The 23,513-nt window shown below is 37.2% G+C and overlaps 1 protein-coding gene and 2 long non-coding RNA genes across 4 annotated transcripts in view; all 3 read right to left on the bottom strand.

The window, feature by feature from the left end:
• Positions 1–23,513, bottom strand: part of EPHA3 (EPH receptor A3) — a 223,914-nt gene that overhangs the window by 123,492 nt on the left and 76,909 nt on the right. The window lies entirely within an intron of this gene.
• On the bottom strand, positions 4,346–23,509 carry LOC118160457. The gene is made up of 3 exons (XR_004747509.1): positions 21,078–23,509; positions 19,198–19,201; positions 4,346–4,357 (listed from the first exon to the last, which is right to left on the bottom strand). It is a non-coding gene; the product is annotated as an uncharacterized LOC118160457 (long non-coding RNA).
• On the bottom strand, positions 6,453–8,162 carry LOC118160456. Its single transcript, XR_004747508.1, has 2 exons — positions 7,746–8,162; positions 6,453–7,618 (listed from the first exon to the last, which is right to left on the bottom strand). It is a non-coding gene; the product is annotated as an uncharacterized LOC118160456 (long non-coding RNA).

Genomic DNA, 23,513 nt, shown 5'->3' with positions numbered 1-23,513 from the left:
CCACAAGCCCCTGTGATCTTCCCCAGTATTTCTTAATATTTACTGTGTACAGGCTCTCACTGAGGACAGTCTTGCTTTTGAGACAACTGAGCAGCAATGTAGGATGGCTGCCTTTTTTTTTTTTTTTTTTTTTTTAATGTTACTGGAAAGAGCAGCTAAAATCCAACTATTTCTTGAAGATATGCACCATACTTCATTCCCCAAGCAGACACACCAGACTTCTATGATGCACTTGATTTTGTTTTCCTCCCAAGAATCTCCCCGCTATCACCAAGGGCTTTTGAAGCTTGTTCAAAACCACAAGTATGTGGAAGTGCAGGCTGTCCTCTACTAATCAAGGTAAGCACTTATTTATAACATTGCTGCTTGACTTGGTAATCTCCTCCAAATCCTACTCCTCTTTTCTTTATATGTGAGAGCTGAAACTGGCCTTTATTTTTAATACACCATGAAACCAGGACCCGATTTCTCCCCCTTATACATGGGGTCATTTCTGACATACATTCTCTTTTTGATGAATTCAATACATGTTACAGCTCTCAAGAGACCAACTGAAGTTAGAGCACAACCATAGCAATGAAGGCTTACTCTGAGTCCTTAAAAGCTATTCCCTCCCCCCTTTTGTTTGGACAAGATTTTATAGTTCCCTTCTTTCATATGAAAGCAGTGGTTAAAAGAAATAAAAAGTATTCAAGCTATTGTGTGATGGTAATTGTTCTTATTTCATAAGCCTGAAAATCCTCTTTTTTCATATACTAATACGCTTTCAGATCATCTGAGCACAAATGTACTAGATTAACTTCTATTATGCACCTCAGGAATCTACAGGCCAGAAGAGGTGACACTAGCTTCCATGAAAAAAAAAGTTTCCAGAAAATAATTTATGGCTATTCACCAGGGGAAACTTTGCAAAATCTTCCAAAAATGCAAGCAGGCCAGCAGCTCCTGCTGGGATCAGGAGTATCACTTGCAGCACTGCTTTAACCACTGTTTCACCTCCACACTTGTCAATGCATAAATCTTACATTATCACTGGGAATAACTGAATGACACCTGGGAACAGCACTGAGGAAGGATGAAAAAACACCCTGAAGTCTCCCACGTTTCCTTAAACCAGATGAGTTTGAGAGGAGACTTATCCGAAGTATGACAGTCAGACTCATTTCAAATATATTCATTTTACGTTCAGAGCATTCTTGAAAATGAGATATGAGATAAAGAAGGCCATGCCCTACAGGTAGCGAACTCAGTATCATAATTAATACGGACTGAATACTCCATTAGTGGTACTGAGAGCCCACTTACAGAGAAAACATCGTTCTCACATCAAAATGTATTTTACCTCTGCTTCTAAAAAGGAAGAAATAAAACTCATTAATTTTCAAAAACTAGCCTAGAAGTTCACTGCGGTGATTTGCTAGAGGCAGTAGCTGCTACAGATGGGTCGGTACTACTGTGGACTTCACTGCACTAGTGTTTAGGATATTAAATAGAATTTAGGAACAGTAACTTCATGGCATGGTTCCATCTCCTTTCCAACATGTCATCTGAAGCATGCTTTGCAGGAGATTATCTCCTAACTACTGGGATTATATTGGAAAGCTCATCCAAATACCAATCCCATACTCACAATCAAAGAAGGCTACTTTCCTTACTCTTGTAAAAGTCCTACTTATTTAAATCATTGTCATTACCTAGCACAAATATATTTTTAAAAAAATCACAATAATTCTGTTCTAAGGAATATATGCTAAACATGCAGTCAAAATCTAAGAGTATCCTAACCCCACTGTCAGCTATCAAACTTTAAGCAAATAGGGTCTAAAATAAAAACATTTATATATTTTATGCATTTTGTTTAACCCTATAGTTCTTGTACTACTTGTAAGATACTCTGCAAAAGTTAATCAATAAAAGCAAGCCCACATCAAAGCTTAAATTCATTATACAAACATGTGCCTTTTCAATTAAGAAAAAATAAAAATCAGAATCTGAAAAATCCAAATATGTTGAAAAACACTAATTCACACTTTTGCCAGATTTCTGCATTATCCTGGACACAAGGTAATCAGAGAAGCAACCTGTGCCTCTTGTCTGCGTTCATAAGCTATCTGTTAAAAGCACACAAACTCTCAGAATAAATATTAAGTTAATAAACTGATAACTGTCATTGTTGTTAGTGGCAAAAATGTTACCCTACCAGACAAAAATATAATTTATATTTCTCAAAGTAGATCAAAGATGTGTGCATTTGCATTTAAATAATAATATATGGGACATATCAAGTGCATACCCACTTGTAAACCACCTTATTAGACCTGTGACATGTAACGATGCTGACAGATATTCACCAGGATAAACCTGTAAGGGGTTTCTAATGAATGCCCTGTGTGTGTGCATTGCTGGTCTTAATTTTTATTGAAATTCAGTAAGTATTTTTCCTTACAAGTGCAGGCAACAGATGGAAGCCAAGAAGATCGCCCTTTGTGGCTCTGTGCACCCAAGATCCCCCAGGAGCCAGCACCAACCAATTCCCACAAGCCTGCCCGAACAGTATTCCTAGCCCTGCTGGGTCCCACTGCTATAGTTTGCTAAGCTGATGGCTGAGGATAAAGCTACTCCACCTGGACAAATTTGAATACAACATTTAATCATTTTAATAAGCACACCACTATTGGCTAAGTTATAAGTATGCTTAGAGGGAAAATGTGAATCCACTGCTCTTTATTTTTAATTACCTCCCAACCCACATTTTGATACTTCATTTGAGTATTTGCTGCTGACTGAATGTTCAACTCAAGGTAAAATTTCAAACCTGCAGATTTATATTTGCCATCCTTCGTTACAGTTAAGTCAGCATTTATGGTATAAAGTACTTCATATTGGTATCTTTCTGCTTTTCATGTACAACTCTAGAGAACGAATTTTTTAATTTTTTTTAACCATTTTGCTTCATCTAACCTACCTACCTTCAATAGAAACAAAATCTCACAACATTTTTAGAGAAATTATTCTGAGTGCATGCAGATACTTACATATATATGTGTGCACATGCACACACGTGTACACACTAGATGACATTTTGGCAAATTAAGGTATTTCTAATGGTATGCAGCATGAGACTACTTTGCTCTTCTTGCTCTGTCCAGATTCCTGAGTAAATAAATGAATGTAGTACAGTATGAAGACAGGAGAGGAGTTTATTAATACAGATATTTGTCCTGAGCCTTCAAATGATTAAAGTGACCTTCAAAGCTGTTCAGCTAGAGCCATGGTCATATTCCTACTGTTCACAAAACCAACCTGAAAGTTTAAGATCCCTGCCAGTTAAATGTACTCCTTCAACTTCTATTTTGATCAGAAATTTGATCAGAAATATACTGCACGACTGTGTGCTATTATGTACGAACTTGATCCCCAACAAGATTGATTTAAGTTTAACTCAAAACAGAGAGCCAAACCATGGTCTACTGGGAGAAACAAAAATCAATGGAAATCTATCCAAGAAGACAGCAATAAATAAGTGAAATACTTATGCACAACTCAAAACTGCCTAATATCTGCAGACTGATACAGACTGATGCCAGTAGATATTTTATCAGAGCCAGCACTTGGTCAAGCAATGAATCAATATTTGGTCAAATGTTGCAATGACATGTTCGTTCCAAATCCAGTTGTACTTTTGTTTGGCCTAATCAGGCTCACCTTAGTTCATTCCTTTTGTTTCATCCTCTTGGATTTAAAAAATATTCCAAGAAATCACGTGGTTTAACTCAGCTACTACTACAATGAAACTTTTGTACTCAAAACACACAACCATCTCTTCCTGCAGCTTTGTTTCCTGAGCAGAGCAGGATGGCTAGACCCCACAACGACACATCAGAACCCAAGCCACCTAAAAGTATGGTGAAAAGCATGTGGGAAAAAGGGCTAAACAGAACAATGGGCCAAGAACACACCTTTTTGTCTTTTTCACCTGTTTAGTGGAGGTTGAAAACACTTTGTATATTACCACCTCGGGGTCCAATTGCTCATCTTGCATTAAAATATATTACAATGTCTTTCAGAAAGCAATGGATATTAAGCAATGCCCTGTGATAATATTTCCTACCATTTTCTTCTTCTCTCACAGGAAAAAAAGAGAGGGGCTGATGAAGAACTAGTGCATCATGTCTTGCATGTTTCCCTTTGACAGGAACAGCTTCCAGGAAATGACCTCCCTACAACACAAAAATTGCTGTGAGATTTTTTTTTTTCTTGATTATTTTACAGGGTGTATTCAGTCATGTCAATTTTATGACTTTCCTCTACAGAACGCCTTACGTCACTGAATGCTTAGGTGTCCTTTTACTGTTGACTGGATTGTCAGGACTCCCCAGCTGGAGTCCCCAGCATCCAAGTATCTGCTGCAGCCCACATAAATGACTCACCTGACTTATATTGACTACAAACATACCTTTCCTGAAGAGGCTTCTGAAGTGTGCTACTCACCACCTGCAAGCCACAGCAAGAACCAAATTATTCACTGCAAAAAGCCAATGACTTTTTTCAAATGTTTCAGCCCTCCAGATCAGCATGTTAGCTAGTGCAATGCTCCCAGGTCTTCAAAGCAGCGGCATCATCCCTCAGCCATTTAAGTGTGTGGAGACATCTGCACCCTAGAGGGCCAGAGCAGATACCAAACAGATGAACACTAAAGACTACTCACTGCAGATTCCCTCACGGCTGTCCTACTGATGTGTTATTTCAACAAGCTGCTAGGCTTTCATCCTTCAACTACAACAAGGTCAGGAGGAACCTGGCCCCATGCTGCCCTCTGCTCCAACCTTGTCCCGATGCTGGTTTTGTCTGCACAGCTGCCCTGGGCTTGGGGGGATCAGCTGGCTGAAGAGGGACAGGCACAGGACTATTAGCATCTCCACAGCTCAGGCCAGTCTGCTTGAGTACAAATTCATTCAACTTAATTAATTTTTAAATTCACACAACCTCAGCTATTATAAATCAGGCCAATCAGGCCAGGGAAACGTCCATAGGAACAGACAACTGTCTGCTGAAACGGTGCCTGATCACAGGTTCAGCTTCAACAATCTGTCACCTGAGAGACGAGAAGGAAGCAAATTGCTTTTCACAAAAATTATTAGGAAATATTGCCTTGATTAATTATGCTGTTTCAGAAAGGGAGGAAAAATGAAAGAAAAATCTGCATCCGTTCTGAGCTCTATAATCCTGGGTTTAGTATTGCAGCCTGCTGATTGTTTAATCACCTAGCAAATCTAGCAACAACAACAACAATTTTTTTTTTTTTGAATGAAGGAGTAAGAATCCCTTCATTAAATAATGAAAAAACAACAAAATATTAACACCCCTGTATCTATCTATGCAAACAATATCTAGGCTTTTCATAAATGTTTCTGCCTTACTGTCTGTCCTTAGATTTCTCTGCCACAGCTAAAAGGAAAATAATGTTAATGTAGATATTGCCAGATGATAAAGATTCACTTGATAGACTTCTCCCTGCCTTCTGTGGCTTTGCTAACACGAAGCAGTTATTTACGAAATACATCTGTACAGCAATAGCGTGTTTCAGTTCCATGAGAATTACATCTCATGCAAGACACGCCACTTTCCCTCATCAGCAAACTTCAGGGAGGGTTGTTGCTTTCTTTCTAGTTTTAAAGTTCAAATCTACTGTGTTGGAAGTACAAATTCAAACCTTGGCTAGAGCTGGACTGACCCTACTGGAATAAATGGAAGAGTAATTACTTCCAGAAACTCAAAACATGAACCTGAGTGGGTCCAAATATTGAGCTTTTAATATTCATATATTGGGCACCGATAAATGATATCATAACAAATGCAGTACAGAATATGATGCATCATGGGCACATAGCTAATTTTAGACAAACTGTGGCTGAATCCAGACATTTCCTACACAACTGCTTTTCTACTCAACAGGTCTGCTGCATTCTCATCTACATATTAGTGCCGATTTGCTACAAATAAGGTTATTTTGCTTCTAAAGAATAGATCAATATATCCAATATCTTTACAATTGTGAACATAAAAACTACCGTACCAAGTAAGACCAGAGCTCCACCAAGACATCTGCCCTTACTGGAGACTACCTCTCTAACTGCTCGTGCCTGACATTAGTACAGCAACAGGACAAATGTTTTGATAATTAATAACTTGTGTGTGTGAAGAAAGAAATTATTAAATACTTTTTCAGTTTTGGTATTAGAAAAGTGCTCTGAGGTACGTTTGTCTGCAGAATGCCCTCCTGGTAAAGTGTGAGTGCTTCAGTCTGTTGCTTGATGTTCTTTTTAAGCAACTATCTGCAATAAAAATGTTCAGCTTTGTATATCTAAGATGCGGTGCTCTGGAGAATACATTGGCTGAATCAAAAGTACCTCTGATTTGACACAACCTCCAAAATCAAGGTCCAATTAATGTTATTTTGTAGAATATCACTTAGGAATAGCAGTCATTACATACATACATAATACACTGAGCAGCTAAAGCAATGCCTCTGCTATAAGTCACCAGGCAGATTAACTATAACAGGCAAATGTGCTAACTGATCCCAAGGAAAGCAATTTTAGCAACAGCAAAGCCAGCTCACTTCTGCTGTAAGGGCGTTTTCTCATATGACCTCATCCACGCTGATACTGCATTTAGTCTCTTTCATTCCACAGAACAAAAATCTCACTTCTGATTTGTTTCAAGCTAGATGTCTTCCTCCCCTGAGAAGGTTTAAATACACATTATGAACTCGATCGAGTAATCACTCAAAGCAAAATTCTGACTCAAGCCCACAAGAGCTTTGTCTACGTAAGGACCACAGGCTTGGCCTCTTGTGAATACTTTCACTTAATAGTGAAAGGCTTCATTGTTTACTGTATTACCAGAACATGTATATGTGCTCATAAATGGGAGGCATTTATCATTCTGAAGCAGTGATGAGGTGGCCGTGGTTCACGAAGCGAGCAGAGAGATGAGACTCAAGAAATCTGGGTTCTGTTTCTCACTGGGTGACAGATTTATGCAGTCAAGCCACTGAATCTTCTTCTTTTTTAGAACTCTATTTGTAAACTGTAGATGAGGCTTGATTATGCTGCAGAGTGCTTTTAGATTAATGAATTAAATTCCCTGATTGATCATTAAACAAAGAGATTTCTTAGCAAATATAGTCATCAGCACAATGAAATATGAATGAGACCATTTGATGGGATGCTGGGGATGCGGGAAATCTCTCATTTTAGTGGAGCTAAAGCTGTGTTTTAGTCCACCTTCACTAAAAGACCGTTTTCTGCAATAATCAAGTTTTGCAGCCATTAAACAGAAGGCCATTTTTACTGCAATTACTACACAGAGAGAGAACAGATGAACTTTTTGGCACATAGGATGCCAACTCCTCTTCAAGCAGCCGTGCACATCAAGTCATGGGAGCTCACAGAGGATTGTTGCTCGTCCCATGGGTCACACTGCTGCTGCCACAGCCCCAGCTCCTCTCCCCCAGGGCACAGCTGCAGGGCACCTGGGCCAAGGCGAGCACGCTGCAGGACAGCACATCCAGCAAGACCTCCTGCTGCTGAGAAGTAACTTCTCTAGCCTGCACCTGTGAACCATGAAGCAAGCAGCCTGAAATCGGGACTGAAAAACAGGCGAAGGACTGTTTTGTGGCAGGAAGAGCCCGCTCTCTGAACACGGATGGACGTTTCACTACAGTAACCTTTTTGACACACCTTGAACAAGAAGAGCATGGGCCAGAGAAGGTCAGAAAGTAATCATCAGCCTGATTCTTGGAGAGCTGTGCTCCTCTGGAAGAGCTGTTGGGGCTCTGTTCACCAGAAATGATTAAAGAAATGATCTTCCTGAGTGAAGAGGAGCAGCTGTGCCCTGCCAAGTGCTGAGCCTGGTTTGAATACAGGTGGTAAGAAGAGGTTGCATCATCAGCCAAGAAAAATCATGCAGTATGGGCTGGCTACATAACCACTGGGCACTGAAGAACTAAAATAAAGTAGAATGAAAATAAAAGGAAAAAAAAAAAAAAAAGACTGAATTATAAACACAAGGAATGAAGGCAGAAGGTATATAAAATATAGGTTATGAGAGCAAGTCACAGAGGAGTCCACAGGAGAACCCAGGAGAGCCACCCTGAGCTGAAGGTGGGAGGTCAGTGGGGACCATCACCTTCAGCTGTGTAGCAACCCACAATGGGCTGTATGCATGCTGGGAACACATCAGAAAGAGCACCTTCACTTCTCCCCTTTTAGGGGATGAAGACCCATGTAAACCTTGCATGCACCAAGAGGCCGACTGAAATCATCACAGCGCTGGACGAGATGATGCTGCAGGGACATCTAGCTCCTCAGTTCCACACTTTTACCAGAACACATCTGGGGGAAATCCCTCATGTTTCTGAATGCCACTGCTATTTAAAAAGAGAATGTTTCAGCTCTCACAATACCTAACGCTTATGAGAAAGCTAGGAAGACGTGAACTGTAACTTATGAACAAAAGCTGTTCAGATTGTAACAATTTATGTCATTAGTTAAATAATTATTTTTAAACAACTCTCTGTAATAAATTTCCTCAGGGTAAACCAGACTAAAACAGCTGTTGCAAAGAGCTAGTAACCAAATCACAGCTCAAATTAAGCCCAGCAAACAAACACTTTTTTGGCTGCAGCCACTGAGGCTGCTGGAGGGTTTAAACAAGACTAATACTCCATTTCCACATCAAGTTTTGATTCTTTCCACTACGTGCACCTTTGTAGCTAAGTCTTTGAAATGGAGTTTTAAAACAGACCTCCGTGATCTAAAATCATTAATTATTATTTATGTCACAGCTCACCTCTGTATGTTAACTCTATTACCTTCATGTCATCCTGAAATCCTGCCTTCTTTTTGCATTAGCGCTATGTGTATCTAAATTAAAAGTGTAATGCTTTAACATACCTTGCATTAGGTAAAATTCCCCTCTGGCAAGTTTTGCTGCCTGGCATTACCCATGGGGCAATATTCGGCATAGGGCAGCAGCGGCGGGCGATCTCAAGCTGCCCCCTGGCCGCTGGGTGCTGAGCTGGTGCAGACCACCAGCCCCAGCATGGGGCACCCAACCCAGCCCCAGCAGCTCCTGTTTGGGTTCAGAGGGAGCGCCCCACGCTGGGACAAGCAGCCTTGTCAGGCTGCACCCCCACCGTGTCCATATGTTTTCAAATAAATCTCCCTGTCCTGCCTGTTATAAATGGCTCTCTCAAGATGTGCACAGCAAGTAAAGGCCAGATTTCAATTATTCTCTTTTCTGGGATGTATCCATGTATGTATATATATCCGTACTGGGATATATATATATGGCTTTGACAGAGAGAAAATATATGTCAAGACGAACAGAGGGAAAAAGGACAGTTTTTCTGTTAAGGCACTGAAAGGACTTACTTGAACCAGAAGACCAGACCCAGAGTCCTTAGGCACGCTGAAAGTTCAGTTCTATGAATGTAATAATTCATGCAAACTTCTAAATTATAGGATGGAAGGATGACAGTTGCAAACTGTTTCAATATATTGCTAATTGAAGCATTTCTCATGCACACAGCCCTAGCTATAGTGAAACTATGATCAGAAGGACTCTGTAAAATAAAAAACCACAAGCACTGAAAACAAAGCCCTCAGGTTATCATAACTCTTCTGCAACAAGATACATACAAGCAACTGGTGATATCTGTCGTAACTGACAAATATTTTTTAAAAAAGCCTGGGTGTACAAATGTTCCATTAAATTTCTTACAATTACTCAGCATGCAGAAAGCTGGCAGAACTGGGCCCTGAGTGATTAGAGCTGTAAAAATAACAGAGCATGCAGCTATCTACATCATAACCTAAGTTTTAGCTGGACCAATTTACATCCACAAACACACGGTTATTGCAAATAGCTGTTCTGGTGAAACTCAGCTGCTGATTTATTAGTAAGAAGCTATTTTTAGATAGAATATTTGCTACAGAACCTCTTTAATTTTTTTTTTTTTTATCAAGTTGATCATCTGAAATTTTGATTCCATGTATTAGTAAAATCACACAGCTAATTGCTTTTGCTTTCTAACTGGATAATTTACACACTCAAATTAGCATCATGCAACATTATGCAGTTCATTAAAACATTTATGAGTGCATGTTCGCATTAGTTATAAAGACTAGCCAATTTGAATCTAAAAGAACACCACCTGACTTAATATTAGCACTAACTGTCCTGTATTTTCAATTGCAATTTAATACAAAGTGGTTTTGAATAACTGGCAGAGCTGAAGATCTTCACTGGGTAAATTGGCTAAACAATTGATTCGTTCCTAATTTTACAAACTTCATAATCTGATTTGTAAGGTATTTCAAAATACAAAAGGAAATGTATTCAGTGATTTATTGTAGTGCTTCCCCTAACTAATGTGTTGCTATTTAAGAAGAACAGCGTTTTATAAAAAAGACACATATGTTCTCATCCGTACAAGAACTTCTTATTGTTCAAAATGCTTGGCTCACTCCCATCATCAGATCAATGGGAATTTTGCAACTGATCTCAAAGACAGCAAGAGCAACCCCTTGCTCAGAGAATTTGTATATAAAGCATAAAGACAAAAAATACACTCCACCAGGAAGCCATTGCCCAGCTCCCCACACTCAGAGAAGGTGAAAGCAAGCTTTGCTGATGAGGAAAGCATTCCTCCTCACCCGGGCCACTGCCGTTTCAGCTGACAGACTCCAGCATGCCATCATCTGTCTCCGTCACAGGTTCCACCGAGTCCTGCTGAGAGCCAGCAAGGAGCATCAATCCTCAGCCAAACAGCCTGCCAACTGTTTGCTCTGGGAAAGCTGGCTTCCCCTTGCCCACCCGCTCCCTCTTACCAAAACAGGAACGCAGTAGACAAGGATAAAAAAGTAGCCTGTGCAAAGGTCTGCAGGTCCATCACAGCATGAGAAGGTGAAATAAAAAGTTACGTCAACAACAAGAAAGAACAAATGAACACTTTGATGTTATGAATAGCTGCTGAAGCAGAAGGTGAGGCATGCTGCTTGCACCCTAACTCCTTCCTCCTGCCTTCCCCACGTCTCCACTCCTCAGGGAAAAGCAGCCAGAAAGACTCTGGCCATTTTTTTTTTTTTTTTTTTTTTCTCTTCAGCTGAACTCCTCTAGAATGAACAGACCTTTATTTCTTTGGAAATTAGAAATTATGAAAGCTGTGTAAGCATGATCCTGATGACTTTCCAGTGGGACTCATGTTCTCCTCATAAACCTTTAAAAAGTAATAATACACAAAATCTTAACTATTATACCTCTTCAGAGGTTATCAATGTGATATCAAGGACCTTGTGGGAATGATATTACAACCAAAAGTCTCCAATACATTGCAGTCAAGATCCTTTGACTGCAAATTTCTTCATAATTACAATAGGAAGAAAAGCATAGTGTATTTTCTTCACCAACTAGAAACTTTCTCAGATTATGAAGGACATGATTACCATCCAAGAGTAATTGTTTCTAAATTGGTTACAGAAGCAGTATGCAACCTTGTATTTATTGTTTGTTTTGTTTTAAAATCAATCCTTCTTGGATACAGCCAGATTTCCAACTCAAGGAAACAGTCCACTGAAAGTCAACAAAACACATCATCAAGCACTACAAGACAAGTTGCAATGCTCCAAAACAGATTTACAGTCACAATAAAAGAGAAAAAGCCACAACTGTATTAAAAACACATCATCTCTGAGATTGGAACTGCTCTTGACTAAGTCCTAGATCACAGCAGCGCAAAGATTTATTTTTTTTCAGAGTTCGAGATAATCCTAAAAAAAAAAAATCAGACATTCTACAGTACAATTAATACAATTGTATTGAATACAAAAATGTTCAAGTGTTTGGGAATCTGATAGACTTGGGCAAAACAACACAGGGAAACATCTCTGTCCTACCCTTAAACTCAACTCTGGTGAAAAGATTGATGTAGAAGGCAGGAGAAGAACATAGCATCCAAGGTGCCTAAAAGAAGTCCAAACCTCGAGGAATATGGGTAGCCCTGAGCTACATCTGATTGCTGTGGCTGATCCAGTGCTTCAGAGGAAACTGAAAGACACAACAACTCAAAAACGAAAATCCTAAAGCATGGCATGAAAAAAACAGGCTGTAGATAAACAGTAACTTATGAAAAATGATCTGAATCAATATCCTCCTGTATCTTTGTGAGACATTTATAACTAGGAACTTTTTTCTCTAGTAGAAATTACTTATACCACCATATATGTAGTCATAAATGCATATGCTTATTTTATGCTAATATATTAGATTATTTGATGCCCTTAAGAGAGACAAGAAAACACCTGTACTTTGGATGATTTTTTCAATCTGGTGGATGTGCAATCTGTGGATGCACATCTGTGGATCTGATGCTAACGTGCAAGTGTGTGGTAACAGCTTGACTGCTATTATTGCAAGACAGACAAGGAAGCTTCCCAACAGATGGATAACTGAGAGGCTATAAGATAATCCCTAATTATAAAAGAATTTGAGATAGATGGCATGCCTGAATTTTAAGGCAGTAATTTAAACACATTGGCCCTAAAAAGCAATTATTGAACATGAAAACAATGAACTCAGTTCCAAAGAAGCCCTTAATCCATCTTTAAACAAACTTCCTACTAAACAGATTTCTGCATGAACACCTGTTTTTACCACAGAATTTCATTGTGGGCTTTTTTTTTATTATTTTTTATTTTTTATTATTATTTGCCTGTGTGCATGTTTTTCAATTAAAAAATACATTTAACTTCTAGGGGAACAACAAGGTCTACTCTAAGCCAAGGAAGAGGCTGAGAATTAAAAGGTTAGGTTGATACCACACTGCAGATAAACATCTGAGACTGAAATCCCTTCGAGTGAAAACTAATGTGATTCATACTACAATCCCATTTCGGTTCACTGTGGATTAGAATGGACCAGCAACACTGGCTATCGTGGGGGGCAAACACAAAAGGGAAACCATATGTGTATATATAACCATTGGCGAGTTGCTAGCTTCATGCCCCTGTATTAAGTGCTCTGCAGGCTAGGGTTAAGTTCACTGGACAGAAGGAAGCTCTTGGGATCTCTGTATCATGAAAATGACCTCAGGACAAGAAGCAGCCCTTTCTCTTTGAAGTCATTTCCACAATTTCTGAGACACTGTTAGGTACCCAGTGCTCTTGAAAATTCAGCAATATAAAGCAACATTAAGGAAACACTTAAAATTCTGGTCAGTACCTTAGAAGAGAAACAAAGGGACCATTTGTACACACCTTCCTCTGAGGGAAAGGCTTCTGAGAAAATAGCACATCCCTTCTAGACTACAATTTCATTTAGACAACCCTCATTGAAACACAGATGTGTCTCAGTTTACTGAAGGATAGGATTTAAATATTCCAGTGTAACACATTCATTACTATTATTTTGTTATCATCATTTACAAGAAATTCCATTCAAGACTCGTGTCAAGTGACTACCATATACCCAAATACAGACATCCAACAGTCAATGTAATTATTATTTTTTGTCCTGAAACTCATATGTTGTCATCTTTAGCAGTTAGGCACGGAGCAAACTTACATGGAGATGCTTGCTTGCCTTTAAAGACACCATAAAATCCTGCTCTTGTCTCAACTCATATCAGTATGATTTCCCTTCTCATGACAGATTTACTTTTCAAATTTATTTATGAATACTAACAGCAGCATTTAGATTTTAATAGGAAAAAAAAAAAAAAAAAAAAAGGTAGGCACATTTTACTTACCTAAGTAAGTTTTTCCCTCCTTTCTTCTCTCTTCCTCTTTGCTTTCTTGTTCTGACCTTTTTGAAAATACTGTCTCTGGCTTTCTTTCCCAGCCACTGTCTGCTGTACTTGGTTCAGGTACAGAAAAGATCCAGAAATCGATTCCCCTTTTACAGTTAATTTCACTGCCAGTTCATCCCCTCACACATCAGTAGAAACAAGACCTCCACTGCTTATTAAATGGCACACAAGTAGTAATTAAATGCCTAATTCCACCCCAAGTTAACAAATACATATTCATATGGCCTTGAGGTGAAGGCTCTGGACACCACATCTTATCAGTCAAACTTGGTCCCGAAGTCACAGAGGTTATGCACCATATAATGGCAGTTTAATGAATGGTCTATTAATTTATGAAACAGAAGATTCATTAGCCATGGTGAACTGAGATTTCTGAACATTTTCTTCTGCTAATATGCCCTGCTTCCTACCCAAATCTCATTTTTTTTCAGGGTGAACGCCACTTTTAGAGCTGGAACACTGATCTCATGTTCATGGTTAACACACCTCGACTTCACTTCAAGTCACAATCCCACAGCCCTGCTTTAGTTTTCCATGATTCTTATGGGAGCAAAACCTGGAAATTCCTAGAACAGATTTGAAGAGCAGCCTGTTAAAATAACTGCTCTTACTTGTCATATTGGTTTTAGGATTGCATTACTAAGGGAAAAAAACAAAATAAGAGATAAATCTTGTTGGAGTTTCAGAGAATTAAAGTTGTTTTGTAATTTGAGGAATGCTAAAGCAGCTGGAGATGCCCCATTAAACTGGAACTATGCAACATTGAATAATTTGCTTTTATTTCTTTTTATAACAGTAATGACTAAATTATGCCATTCAATATGATAGTAAAGGAGCATTTCATATTGCATCTTATGGCCTCCTAGGAATAATATTAAAAAAAATTGCTCCACAATACACTTATAAATAAAACAATTCTATAGATGCATACGTAAATCTTCAAATGAAATCTACAGAGATTGAGGGACTCTTCAGGTTAGGTCAAATCTCTGTATAATGTTGCAAAACATCAAAGAACATATTTAATATCTGACTTTAATATAACGTTAGCCCAACTTTATGGCCCTTCTTTCTTCAGCTGGGCAACAGATGACCACTTCAACATGTTTTACTACTTTATAATAATCAGCTTAGAGATTTTTTTCTTTTTCCTAAAAGGTAGTGTTTTTCTTCCTTAAAAAAACAAGTTTATTCAATATATTCCCATTATTTAGCATTCAAAAAATATATATGCATTCTTAGGCATAAGTAGACTGTTGGTACAAGATTGTTAGTTGCTTGTTTAATGGCACTTCTTAGATCTAAAAGCTGGGTACTTCCAAGTAATTTCTTCTGTTGTTCTCCTTGTATTAAAAAATCTGTGCCAAATCAAAGTGAACAGAGCTTACATATTTTACTCAAGACTAATTTTTGTGAAAAGCTGTTCCTTCAGATTGGAGGATTTTGTACTCCTGATGACCACCTCACTCCAACAGGCGAGCTGACCACTACTAATGCTTATGCTAACCATAAAATTCATTCGGTTTCCTGTTATTCACATGCCCAATATACTAGAATTTAAGTGTATGAATAAAGGCAATGTAACATAAATGGATGCTTAAATACTCTGTTAAAAACAAATGAACTCATGAATTAAACATCTCCTCTAACAAAGCATGTCATTTTGGTTGAAAAACTTTGAAGGAATTGTTCTATGAAACTTTGATATTTTTTTATAGCACAAAGAACAGCCTAGACAGTTATAAACAAACTGTTTTTTTTTTGTTTGTTTTTGTTTTGTTTGTTTTTAAAAAAGCCTGCAACCCTTTCCTGTCTCTTAATCATGATTGTTACTCAGAAATATTATAACATATCTACAGAATAAGTATCACAGGATAAGGTACTATTCAAGAAAAAACAAGCGTAACGACTGGAAATACCAACGGCAAGTAAAAATGCATTACTTCAACCATATTGTTGAAGAGAACTGTCCTGTATCACTTCTGCAGTTATTCAGGGTTGGCATAGTGTCAACTTTTACCATATGTTTTTTCTTCCCTTGTTGAAAGTGAATCTTTCTGTCAAAGAGCAGCTGTTCTAAATTATCACATCAAATTTTACCCTTACAGTAGACAACCACTGAACCCACAGATTCACGACAGTGAAATAGTTTGCCTCCTTGACCTATGAAGGATTCGTCCTTGTTTAAGTCTACTTGTGCCTCAGCACAACATATATGCCAATTGTTGTGGTATAAGATGTGGACATGTACTTAAAGCTGAAACTACAAACAAATTCTAGACAATGAATTTCTCATCTTCTAGTCTTAAAAAAAACAACTGTGTAAAGTACAAGTTATTACTGTTCATGTTGTGTTATCAAGAATAAAATGCAATTTCAATGAAAAGAAAATGGGACATTAGGAATGCAACACTCATTATTGGGATTGTAATCCAAAGAAACAGACAATTGCAATACTTCTGCAGTCTAAGTGTTTCAATAAAGTCTGATATCAATTACTGGTTATTTAGATGTCTGCTAACAGCATGTTTTGACAACATCCTTCACGCTGAGATGCAGCAGACATATATATATTCTTGTCTTCCTGTACTCATCTTTCAAGATCGTTCTTTAAGAGCATTTTTGTGGAACATTATCAAAACTTGTAGTTCTCACTACAATTGCTCTCTATTAAAGTCTAGTGCCAGCTGTCAGTTGTAATGCAAACCCCCGTTAGCCTTTACAAGCTCTACTCTGGAACTAACAAGCGATTGTCAAATAACTCTATGCACAGGCACAAGTGGCAGAGAAACCGATGGAAAAAGTGCGTGCTCAGTGACTTCACACTGACAATGCAATCTTTGTGCCACTCCAAGCTAAGCTTCTACTCGAAGTCAGCAAAGATAGTAAAAGCAAAATATGTTCAGGATGATTCTATTAATTTAGCTTTTAATCTTCTGAAAACCTCCAAAGCAGCAAAGCCATTAAAATGAAAAGTTGAAGAAAATGCCACCAGCATCCCTTAAGATTCTTGGTGAGATACTTGAAGTAAAATCCTGTGCAGAAATTCAACAGTAGTGCTTTTGAGCATATATGAATCTTTGACAACATAAGGTGCAGATTTCTAAGTTAAAAACCAAGTACATGTCTCACATGTACTTGTTGAACTGTGGAGAATCTGGATCTGCATCAGATGCCATAGCTTTATTTATTTTGCTGCTGGAAAAGCAGGTGAGGGAGATAAGGAAGGAATTATGTACAGTGTGGCTCTTATGCACGTCAAGTGCCACCTCTACACCACCAGAGACCTCCACTGAACAGACAGTGAAACTATATTAAGTTGCCAGTTACTAACATTTTTGCAATCATTTTATTTTCTGACCACACATGTCCATTTCCAGACTAGTTTCAAATACACTCTGAAAATTCATTTCTGAATTACCTGCTCATGTAACATACTGATAACTTGGAGAAATGTATTAGAAAGCTTTTTTAAAGAAGACTAATACTAGGTTTCTAATCAAGGAATATTAAAAAATGAAAAAAGATATTTAAAAGATATTTTAGAAAGCTTTTTTTTAAAGGAACACTAATACTTGGCTCCTAATCATTGCATATTAAAAAAAAAAAAAAAAAAAGGAATAAAGATATCTGTAAACTAGTGTTTGTTTAAACATGTCTATCAAAATCTGCAAGAAATTAAAATTTCTTTGCAGGTAACTACAGAGCAAATGCTTCCTAACTTGAGAATCTTTACAGTATTATACCAAAGAAACTCCATTCTCATAATTTCAGAATATATGTATATTAATTTTGGCTTGTTTAGGATATGTGAAAAATGTGTTCACAAACCACAACATTGTGGCCAAGCAGTTTTACCTTAGAAACCTGCATTTCTGAATCTACCTAGTTTATGATATACAGACTGGAGAATATTTTCCAAATTTGTATCAGAAAATATTACATAAAAAGTTGGCTCTGATCTTTCCGAAGTGCTCAGAGCATAATTAATTTTGCCCATATGAAAAATCCTCTGTGTATCTCTGAGATAAATTTTGTAAGATTTAAATAAATTCTAAGAAAAAATGTAAATCGTTCATTGTGTGTTCTGTTTATGTACTTATAGAATATAAAGTGAATGAAAACAATGAATATTTTACAAATAATGTGATTCATAATTTATAGCTGCTGTCATTTTAAGTTTACTAGCTTGAGAGATTGAGTCCTTTTAAAAAAAATAAAAAGGAAACATCTCTCTTCCTTTTTAAAATTGGAAACATACTTCAAATCTAAGGAAAAAATACACCTCAAACCTCTGCTTTAAAAAATAGGAATCCATATGATTTTTCAGATTTAATGTAACAGGCAACTCTCTTAACAGTTATTTTATTTTATATATATATGATCTTCATATGACCAGTTCCCATATTTAGCAAAACTGTTCCTATACAGTGCCTAAGAGTTAAAATCACACACTTCAGTACTATAAGCAACACATCCCAAGTCACTCAGCTATTTCCAAGGGAAAATGTTATCATCTTTGCAGTTGCAGCAAGCATGTGTGCCTTCCGTCTGTTTTCACTTGCACAAAGCTAAACAGTTCCTCACAGTACCTTTGTTCTCTTCACGTGTAAAGTTGTCTTTTATCTACTGCTACAAGCAACTGAAACATAAATTTACTTATTCAGAGACAAAATGATTATTTAAAGCATAGAAAAATAAATGTTTTCCATCCTAAGTATTAATGTTGTTTTGCATATTTTTATCTCAAGTGCAGTATTCATTCTAATGAAAGAATCAAGCATTGAATGCAATGGTTCAGATTTAGCAGTCACAGATGGCATCCCTTTCATATCTCCAGAAACTCACAGAGAGAGAAATATGATTTGGGATATGCTCACTATACCACTTAAAACATTGAATAATTTAGTGTTAGTAGAAGTTTCATGAAGTCTTTTTTTTTGCAATAACCAGGCACACTTCACCTCTCCCTCCCTCACCCCTTACTCCCTTTCCTTCCATTCAACCCACCTGATTAATTGCTGAAAGTGATATACATAGGGAAGGGCCATCAGAATAAATCCTCTCTTCTAGCTTTGTCATAGACAATATGTCAGTCACTTGTGGTTAAAGCTTACAATTTTATTACATACTTTTACAAGGAAGTTTACAATTGGGACTTGCCCAATTCCAGCAACTAAAATTTAGAACTCCCCTGGAAAAGGTAGTATGCAGAAAATGTTATTTTGTGCTTAGACTCGTTCTTTTCAGGCCCACAAATTTCATTTTCCTTATGATAACTGGAGTCACAAAACCTTTTTTGGTCTCGAGGCTCATCTGTTAACACCACTCAAAAGAACATTCAAGCTCACACATACCTGTGGATATCCATGTGGATATATGATTGTACACTACACGCTTGCTAATTATTATCATGAAAAATATCATTCTCCATGTCCATCTAGGCTTTCTGAAGCACACGATATAAACCAACAAAAGAATAGACACATTTGGGATGGAAGAGGTTTATTAGTCCAACCCTGCTAGCGCAGGATTTCCTTTGTCAGCTGGTTACTGTATTTTTTAAAGAAACATATCCTGAAAGGAGTTTTCCACCATTATTTCTCTGAGGAAACTTCCAAATTACTACAGAACTAACAGCAAAGACATTTCTTCTAATGTTTATCCTACATTTACCCATTTATTTTGATACCATTACCCCCACTAACCAACCTCCATAACATTATTTCCTTTGTGTATCATTCAAAACTAAAGCGAGCCTAGCTTCTCCACATAAAAATCACTCATGGGACAGGTGATGTGAATGCTCCTTTCCAAACATTATGCCACTGCATAAATTCCTGGCATATTTGCAAACTGAATATTACATGCAAGCTTCATTGCCTTTTTCATAAAAATCACATTGTTTACTTTAAGTATCTACAGAGGCAGTCACAACGGATGACTCAGTCAAAAAGGATGAGTGAATGTATGGAGAAATTACTCTGTCCTCCAAATAAGAAGGCACTGAAAGAAAGGGAGAGTCTGAAAAATAAGATGATAGAGATAACAGATGAGAGATGCAGACTCATGTTAATAGAGAAACTGAAAAGGTAGCAGTTATGGATTATTTCTTACTATATAAGGATATGGAAAACCTTACCTAACTGACTTATAAAAGAAGACAAACACATTAAGAAGGTATGTTTTTACACAGGACAAGTTACAGAATTAATTGCCATAAAACTTACAGATATGAAATATACCTGAGTCAAAAAGGTAGACAAATTAACAGGTAGCAGGCCACTGATTCCTATTATATATAGTTTTTCTTACAACACGCGCCTTAAGGCTACCAGCTGATTGGTAGAAGCCAAAGAACAAACCCAGTAAAAGAGCGCTTTATTCAGTTTCTTATGTTTTTCCTTAAGAATCCACTTTGAGATTCTGTCAGAGAAAGAACACTAAGGTGAATAAACCTGCTTCGACCTAATTCACTATGGATATTTTATGGGAAACAAATGGAAAAGATGAGTTATCCATGTTGACTGCAGAATCAACAGAAGACTCTCAGAAGGTGTTTAGTGTGCAGTTCTAACCAGTTTTTGTTTGTTTGTTTTTTCTAATCAAAGGTTAAAACAGTAATTCTAAGAGAAAAGATGCTATAAAGATGTTGTTTGGACAAGATGGCATGAAGACAATTTAGAAAAGGCATTGTGAAGAAAAAGCCTTATTTAACCATGAAATATTACATAAAGATTGAATAGACAAAATCACTATGATGCATGTGCTGACAAAGCTCCAATAATAAATAGTGTACAATGGATTAGATATTCTATATTTAGTTAACTAATGAATATTAGCTAATACAGACAAAAAAGTATGGAAGAGTAACTTCTCTAATATAGCGCAAACATGACACCTTACCTTATATAACCCCACTCCCTACAAAGTATTTAACAGGTGCCAAAGTCCTTGCTTGAGGAGGTGTTAAATGTTAAATGCTGTTAACTGAAGTAGATTATGAAGACCAGCATTCCTTGAGCTGATGTATACAACCACCTTTTGAGAAATTGTTTATCCACACCCTCACAATAGTGAGGACGCATATGGTCACAGCAAAATTAGTCCTAATTCTTTATCTGACTGACAGTTGGATATCATACTGCTCAACTTGTAAAATGCTGACCAGCTGGTTGGACCGAGAACAGAACAACAACCTTACTGATGCTCAGTAAACCCAATAGCCCAGTCTTGGCTTTTCATGGCGTACATTTGTATCACACCAATAACAAAAGAGGCTTGAGCCTTATGTCCTCCTTTCCTGGTTAGACAAAGAAAGGGAAGCAGTCTCAGAAGCATGTTGAAAATGGTATAAATTGAGGGTGTGACTATGCCTTAATATTTTGCCAAGTACTGAGACAGGCTGTTCTCAATAAAATTTAAATGGGCTGTTTACATACCATTAGGGTCCTTCATTTTAATAATCACAATGACACTGTTTCAAAAAATAGCATTACTAAAGCAAACAAATTAAAAACAAAATAAATATTAAAAAAAAAAAAAAAAAAAAAACAGAAACTGTCCAAATACAGGATCAAGTAGTGATGGCCACTGTAAGTCAGTGAATGCTTCCACCTATTGCGAAGACAAAAAAAAAAAAAAAAAAAAAATCTATTCATTGCTATTCCAAACTTCATCTGAGCATTTTTTTCCCTCAATTATGCCTTGATTCCAGCCCATACTTGAAACATCATTTTGACTGTTCCTCACACTCTACGATCCTTGCTGAAAACAACCAAACACCCCCACACACGCACACAAAAAATACAGCACCCTAAAAGAAGGAATAAGAGAAGGAGAGGAGAAAAGAAAAAGAAAGGAAAGGTGCAGGAGCAGCCTTCAGCAGGAGGTCAAAGCATATACTTAAAACTGAACTTTTTCCAAACCGTCCAACTCCTGCTGAGTTACTGATGCAGACAAATGGGAGGTTTTGGATTACTGACTGCCTTTAGAGTGCCACTTCAATCACACCACACTGAAAATATTTGATAAATATGACTTCCAATAAAAGTTAGCAGAACATTATATGTTAAATCAGAATAAACCAGAATGACCTGTCACTATTGTTAATGGTTTCATCATGCATCACTCCCTTGATCAACAGTTGGTGAGGAAGTTAGAAAAAAAATAAAGAGAAATGATAGTTCTATGATATGATTTTATGCCTTCAAAATCATGAATGATATACCCATACATGTATGTAAACTCACCCTAATCTCTGCAAAAAGGAGTAGGATCTGCCTTGCCTACCCCAAGCATCTGACAACCTGTTTTTAATAACACTATTTATTTAATTTTACTAAGCTCAACTTTTGTTTGCTCACTTGTTTGACACTTTCTGCAGCGATTGTCTTTTTGCACTCATGTGTAACTGAAATTGCAAACTAACTGCTTTCAACTGTCTACAGGGAAGCAAGCTCTATAATTAGCAGGATCTTATACAGCGATTAGAATATCACCGACATTTCAACATTTTTAAGCATAGCTATAGGAGGCCATGGATTTCCTGCACGCAAAATAACCTCTCCTGGTTTTAGCTCTTAGCAGAACAGTTCAATTCATTTTTCCAAATATCTGTAACTAACTGCAAACATAAAAGCTCAGCTCCCCTATTTATTCACTGTGAGGACAGAAACAAAATAAAATCTACTTAAAAGCAAAACCAAGTAAAAGACACTCATACGCTCCTCCAAATCCTCTGAGGCAAGACACCATGATTAAAGGAACAGGTTTCACAACTACTGGGGCTATGCCTACTCTTGTTTGGTGTGCTCCTAGTAGCCCCCCAAGACTTGCATGTTAACTTCCATTAATTTGATTAACTAAAGACAATTTAACATAGCCAGCACCCTTTCAGGCACTCTGCGAAAAGAGATTAAAATCTGAAGCATCACAAAATCCAAATTATACTCTTTGAAAAAGCAAAATGTAGACCAATGTTTTGATACATACTGAAGTTAGATAAATATTTTATGCATTCTAATATCATTAAAGAAAACATTTCTGGGAAAAATCAACATCTCTGGTGTAAGTCTGTTCTTGGGAGCATTCACATAACCAATTTGCGGAAAACAAAAGTTTGCAAAAATGATTTTGAGTTAAATGCAGGAGCCGTAATGAAAATACAATTTTGAAATTCAAACATTTTCCCAAATATATGTGCATTTAGGGACTACACTGCCTGAAATAATGCTATTTTTCTGACTAACTCCAATTAATCAATGCAGCTCAGAAGCAGATACCAACTACTTATATACTAACACAAAAAGTTAAAACAAGATCACAAAGATTAAAATATTTTGACATAACACATTTGAAAAAAGTTTAACCTACTAAAAGGAAATCCAGGAGTGGTAGAGAGACTGTATTTACTACATACTGTATTAACTAAAAATCAATTTTTCAACCTTGTCAAATATTTTAAAATCAAATTACATTACTTACAGAGATCAAATAAACCCCATTTTCACGGCAATTTTATGGACTAATTTATTTCTCTCAAGAATTTGCAGAAAATTAACATGACCCAATACACAGAGTAGGGACATAAAGTGAAAGCCCTGTTAATAATCGAACTGTGAACATGGAGTGCATCGTT

Source organism: Oxyura jamaicensis, chromosome 1, assembly GCF_011077185.1.
Source record: "Oxyura jamaicensis isolate SHBP4307 breed ruddy duck chromosome 1, BPBGC_Ojam_1.0, whole genome shotgun sequence".
In the NCBI taxonomy this organism is placed as follows: Eukaryota; Metazoa; Chordata; class Aves; order Anseriformes; family Anatidae; genus Oxyura; species Oxyura jamaicensis.
This window is presented reverse-complemented; position numbering and strand designations above follow the sequence as displayed.